Below are 6,582 nucleotides of genomic sequence, written 5' to 3'. Positions count from 1 at the left end.
AAAAAAAAAAACAACCCAAAGGCTGGGTGTTGGCGTGGCACATGCCTTTAATCTCAGCACTGAGGAAGCAGAAGCAGGCCGATCTGAGTTTGAGGCCATCCTGGTCTATAGAGTGAGTTCCAGGACAGCCAGGACTATGCAGACAAAAAAACAAACAAAAACTAAAAAAACAAACAACAACAAACAAAACCCTAGGGAGCTGAAGAGATGGCTTGGCAATTAAGAATGCTTGCTGGGCTCTTCCGAAGGACCAAAGCCTAAGTTTGGTCCCCAGTTACCCACATAGGACAGACAGCTCACAACCACCACCTGTAACTCCAACTTCAGGGTATCCAGCACCCTCTTCTTGCCTACATGGGCAACTACACACATGTGACATACACAGATACATACTCATACACATAAATAAAAACAAATCATAAAAGCAAAATTTGTGTGGCTACTAAAACAAAAACCAGGTCCAATAAGATGGCTCAGGAGGTAAAGATGCCTGCTGCCAAGTCTGATAACCTGAGTTCCAGGACCTTCTTAACAGAAGGAAAGAACCAACCTCATCTCCCCAAGACCCATATGGTGGGAGAAAACTGAATCCCCAAAACTGTCTTTTGGCTTCCTTTCAACACACCTACACATACATGCACAAGTAAATATATTTTAAACAAAAATCACAGAAACAAGTATTGTAAAGCTCAACTGGAATGCTTATCACTGCCAATGGGATTATAAAATGGCATAAGTGGGCTTGAGATGTTGCTCAGTCTGTAGAGTACTTGCTTTTCATACACAAAGCTCTGGGTATCAGTCCAATCCCTAGTACCACAAAAACCTGGAGTGGTGATGTGCCTCTGACATCATAGTATTTGGGAGGTGGAAGCAGGGGAAATCAGACTTTCAAGGTCACCCTCATATTTATAGCAGATTCAAGACTAGCCTGGGATAGATGACTTAATAGTTAAGAGCATTTCCTGCTCTGCCAAGAGTTACTTCAGTTCCCCGCACCCATATCAGATAGCTCACAACAGCCTGTAACTCTAGCTCCAGAGGATCCAATGCCCTCTTCTGGCTTCTGTCGGCACTTCCACACATGTGGCATACATATTCATACTCTCATTCTCTCATATTCATTCTCTCTCTGTGTCTCTCACACACACACACACATACACTCTCTCTCTCTCATCCTAACACTTGGCAGAGGCAGGCAGATCTCTGAGTTTGAGGCCAGCCTGGTCTACAAAGCCAGTTTGAGCTACATAAGAATACCTTGTCTCAGAAACAAACAAACAAACAAACACCCTGAACCTCAAAACATCTCTGGACCTGGGGACTCAAGCATAGGATAAGGATTGTGAACCTATAAGCAAAAGAAATGAAAGCAAATCTTGAACAGGCCAGGCATGTGACACAATTTCTGTAGCACGTACATACTAAGGCTTAAGGTTTGAGGCTGGCCAGGGCTACATCTGTAGCAAGGCTGTCACAACAACAAAACGACAAAACCAAAAAGAAAAAGAACAGTAACACTACACTTAAAACCACTCAGTTGTGTATTTTAAATGGATAAATTCTATGGTATGTGAACTGCAAGAAGGCAGATGAAAGAATTTAATCAAATCCTATTACTCACTGGTTTAAAGAGTACAGAGCTATTTGTCAGGAAGACCCAAATCCTGAGCAGAGAAGCCTATGCTCTTGGTTCCTCCAAATGACAGCTGTCCCCCCCCCACCCAAGGCACCCCACCACTGTTATCATCTAACAGCCTACTTCCTTATTAGGTCCAGTATCTCAGTAAAACAGAGTTAAAGGAGCTAGTACCCACACTCTAAATTTGGCAACAGAACCCAAATCTTCACTTAAAAAAAAAAAAAAAATCACACAATGGACATAAACACAATAAATGTTAGGTCTATGTTTATTTCCTGTCTTACTTTTCTGACCCACATATTTAAAAGAAGGATTTCTCTGCTCCTATGCTGGAGTATCTACTGGCCTATCTCATATGAGCAGAAACTATTAAATATAGAGCATTGTTTAAAATGTGTCTAGGGGCTGGTGAGATGGCTTAGAGAACCTGGGTTTGAATCATAGTTCCTACAGTGGCTCAAAACAGTCTGTAACTCCAACTCCTGGGGGTCCAACACCCTCTTCTGATCCTCTGGGCAGTAGACACATGGTAGTGTACACACAAACAAGCTGGAAAAATAACATATGCTTAGGCATAAAATGTGGTTGGTAAGACAAACCAAGCCAGGTGGGAGGTGGTGGTGCGGCCTTTAATCCCAGCACTTGGAAGGGAGAGGTAGGCGGATCTATGTGAGTTCGAGGCCAGACTGGTCTACATAGTGGATTCCAGGATAGCCAAGGCTGTTACATAGAGAAACCTGGTCTCAAACAAAACCAAACAAACCAAGCCTACTCCCTACTATTAAAGCTTAAAAATATCATAGCCAGGTGTAGAGACACAATCCTGTAATTCCAGCATTTGGGAGATAGAGGCAAGAGGTCAGGAATTCAAGATGGGGGTGGAGGGGCACATCACCAAACTGATTAGGATAAGCCTACTATGGTAAATAATAAATGCTTCTTCACCACATGTAAGACAGGCATGGTGACACACACCAGTAATCCAGCACTCGGGGAGCTGAGGCAGAACTGCAGTGAACTTCAAGGCCAGGCTAGCCTACAAAAGAGGAACCTGCTCCCAGGAAAAAGAAAAGGATATGTGCTAGGAAGACAACCCAGTGGTACACAGCATGCCTACCACCTGTGGGAGGCCACGAGCCACTCCCAACATCACAAAAACAACAAACAACAAAAAGCTGAAGATTAAATAAAGACAAATTTTGGAAGATGTGGTGGTGTACACCATAACTCCAGCATTTGGGAGGTAGGCCAGTCAGGATTACACAGGAACACCCCATCTTTAGGGGGTAGTGGGGGTATAAAATTGCAACCCCCCCAAAAAAAAATTTAACAATCTCTAAAAGGTAAGATTTCACCTGAGTAGTGGTGGAGCATGCCTTTAATCCCAGCATTTGGGAGGCAGAGGCAGGCAGATCTCTGAGTTTGGGGCTAGCCTGGTGCAAAGATTGAATTCCAGGTCAGGACTACAGAAAGAAATCCTATTTCAAAAAAACAAAACAAAACAAAAAGTTAAGATTACTTCCTGTTTGACTTACCTGTACCTTTTATAATGAACCTGTAACTTCAGTAATAAGAAGAGTATGTAGGGCTGGGCAGTAGTGGTGTACACCTTTATTTCCAGCAGTTGGAGGGCAGACACAGGAGCTCTGAGTTCAAGGCCAGCCTGATCTAAAGAGTGAGCTCCAGGGCAGCCAGGGCTACACAAAGAAACCCTGTCTCAAAACAAACAAACAACAACAAAGTGTAGAAAAATAAATAAGACCGAGCAGTGGCGTCACACACCTTTAGTCCCAGCACTTGGGGGACTGTAAGTTAGAAACCAGCCTGGACTACATAGTAAATTCCAGGACAGCCAGGGCTTCACAGGGAAATCTTGTCTCAAAAAAAAAAAAAGAAAAGAAAAAGAAAAAGAAAAAGAAAGAAGTCACCTGGCTCCAATTTTCACTATCTGGCCAGCTGTCCACATGTACAGTCACAGAGAAGAGGAACTAACACCATGTGAGATGGGCACCAGTCCCTACAGGATTTTGAAGATTAAAATAAACTAAGGGTCAACATGAAAGAGTGATTTGACCAACTAGTAACCAACTGCAAAAAGATTTCTATAATGTAGGCTAACTTCAGGCCAGAGCCCCTTCCCATTCCATCACATCTTAAAGGGAAATCAGCATCACTGCTCGTGATAGCAACTGTTTCATAAAAAAAAAAAAAAAAAAAAAAAAGGCGCAAACCTCTGGTAGGAGAATGTTCTAAGAGCCCTTGCTACAACAACCTCGGGCAAAGAAGTCACTTTACCTTTTGAGGGCATCCGAAAAGCAAAAGCACAGAGAAGATGTGTCAACTATCTGGAACAGCCCCTCCTGGACCCTAAGAATATCCAAAGGGTAAGAATGAATGAGAAAAGCGGCGACCTGAGTGCTCTAGAGCCAAGAGCCATTCTTAAGAGAAACAGGTGGTGGAGAAGAAGGAACCAAGAGGAACCATAAGCCTGACGGCTAAAGCGACAGCTGAAAGTCTCCGCTTTGCTCTACCAGGAGCACTGCTTCAATCTTCCCGAAGTCACGATCAGAAGCCGCACTCACTCAATAAAGCTAAAACAGGAGAGAAAAATCAGTGCAGCTGGGGTCTGTCCAGCCTAACCTCCGTGATTTCCCAAGTACACTTGTTAATGCCAAAACCAGAAAGAACTCTAAGCGGTGCCATTTGAAAACAACACCTTCATTCTCACCAAGGATTTAAAGAGAAAATGAAACTGTGGAAAAGGTGAAAAGTGCAATTAAAACCTCTTCAATTCAGAGAATCGAAGACAGAGAAGAGACCTTTCAAAGGTGAAGTTCCGGTAAAGCGTGCAAAGGGTGTTTGTAACCTCAACACTGCAGACATTATGAACAGACTACACGCACTTTAAAACTGATCAACAGCCTTTACACAGCAATGCCTCTGAGGACCAGAAAGATTCCGTTTTGCGAAAACAGACTCTGACCAAAAAATCTCACACTTTCCACCCGGGAACCAGTCTCTAAGCCAATGAGCCGCTCCTTAAGAGCATATGCAATGGTCTGAGAGAATTAAAACAACATCCTGCCGGAACGACCAAAAGCCAAGACACCACCGACTTTTAGATCCAAAGCCTGGTAACTAGCGAAGAAAGCGCAGTCGAGAGCTGTCCGCGCTCCTGGGTGCGAGATTCGAGCCCTGCTGCTAGGCCTTGACTGGGTGAGCACCTGATGTGGGGGGTAGGGCGAGCCAAGGCGGACCCACTGCGAGAGCGGAGGGAGCTCTGGAGGTTGGAGAGAAGCGCTGCCTTCCAGGGGCGGGAATCTGGGGCACCCCCGGGGGTGGGCACCAAGAACACGTGGGGCGACAGGGTCAGGGAAGAGGCATCTCGGGCCGACAGCGGGGATCTCACACGGCGGACCCCAAGTGGAGGACTTGGGTGCCGTGCAGGGACCCAGCCCTCGGGGCCTGGAAAGTGAAGGCAAAGGGCAAGGGAGCCGGGGCAAGGCCACGAGGAGGGCGGGTCTCCCCGGGAGCAGGGGCACGCGCCGGGCGGACGCGAATGGGCCCCGAGTGCCGAGCAGTCCGCGGCCTTGTGCCCGGGGTGCGGGGAACCGGGAGCGACCGCGCCCGGAGGGCCCTGTGACCCGCAGCTGCCCGAACCGGACCCGCCCCGCGGCGCCTCCCTCCAGCCTCCCTCTTCCCTCCCTCCACCCCGCGGCCCGTTATCCTGCGGCCGCCGCACTCACCAGCGGCTGCACCTGAGCCTGCCGCTGCCTCAGCTGCTGCCTGCGCCTCCGCAGCCGCCGCCGCCGCCGCCGCCTCGCTGCTGAGGCCGAGTCCCGGGGGAGCCTCCGCGTCCCGCCGCCGCCGCCGCCGCCGCCGCCGCCTCTGCCACTGCCGCCGCCGCCGCCAGAGCAGAACACCCCAAAATGGCGGCACTTCCGGCACCTACCACCGGCGGGGAGGGCCGCGGAGGAGGGGGCGGGCGGCCAGGGGGAACGTACCACCGCGGCGCCGCCCGCCGGCGCCGAGCCGAGAGGAGCGCCGCGCAGGGGCGGGCCGAGGGCCGGCGCTGCAGCGCCCCCTCTCGGCTGAGCCGTGGAGGAGCAGCCGCTCCGAAACCCTGGGGGCCGCGGGCGGAGCCCTCAGCCCTGGGAGCTGCAGGGGCGCGTCTCTTTGTCTCAGAGCTGTACTAGAGGGAAGACCCCGGCCTGGGAATTGAAGTTCTTGCCTCTGCGCACCGCACCTCCTGGACCTCTGGCGGGCGAGCACCGCTGCTTGCCACTGAAAGTACTTATAAATAAATATCTGATGAATGAATGAGCTGAATGGTGCTTGGCTAGCCCTGGACACGGGGCACGCCCTCCTTTTTTTTTTTTGCAAGACAGCATACACACAACGGCATCCAGGCCTTCCTTCTTTGCTGGTATGTGGAATGTGTGTTGCAAGCTTTTAGAGTTAGGAAAGTGCCTTGTACAGAGATGACGATCAGCGGTGAGCGTGCACAATCTGGCAAAAATCCCTGCGGCACCAGGAAGCTCTTAAGTAGTCTATTAAGAGACTACCCAGCCCAAACCTACTCTTCCTAGGGAAACAAATTAACAATAAAATGTTTCTTTAAAATTCCACACACCACCCCTTCTAGGATTCAGGATTCCTACCCTGGGTCTAAATGAATTCACACATTACAGTTTGTTGTTTATTCCACAAAGTCTAGACAATGAAATGTAAGACAATGAAATGCAGATTGAGGGACAAAACTTAGTTCTGGGAGGTCCGGGTTCCATTAGTTTACAAATTACTCATTGGTTGGCAAGAATTTCTCTTTATCACTTCACTTCCTAGAGCAAATAATTTATACACTCACAAATGCCAATTATATTCTACCTTAACACACACACACAGACACACACACACACACACAGACACACACACACACA

At 48.5% G+C, this 6,582-nt stretch overlaps 1 protein-coding gene across 3 annotated transcripts in view; it reads right to left on the bottom strand.

Moving 5' to 3' along the window:
* Positions 1–5,503, bottom strand: part of Celf1 (CUGBP Elav-like family member 1) — a 78,828-nt gene extending 73,325 nt beyond the window's left edge. For 2 of the 3 annotated variants that reach the window (XM_059260878.1, XM_059260879.1), the window contains exon 1: positions 5,389–5,502. The gene's annotated coding sequence lies outside the window, so the exon portion shown is untranslated. Of the gene's footprint in view, positions 1–5,388 lie in introns of all 3 variants that reach the window. The other variant, XM_059260877.1, reaches the window with a different exon arrangement.
* Positions 5,504–6,582: the final 1,079 nt, after the last annotated feature.

The sequence above is a fragment of the Peromyscus eremicus genome, chromosome 4, assembly GCF_949786415.1.
Source record: "Peromyscus eremicus chromosome 4, PerEre_H2_v1, whole genome shotgun sequence".
Lineage (NCBI taxonomy): Eukaryota > Metazoa > Chordata > Mammalia > Rodentia > Cricetidae > Peromyscus > Peromyscus eremicus.
This window is presented reverse-complemented; position numbering and strand designations above follow the sequence as displayed.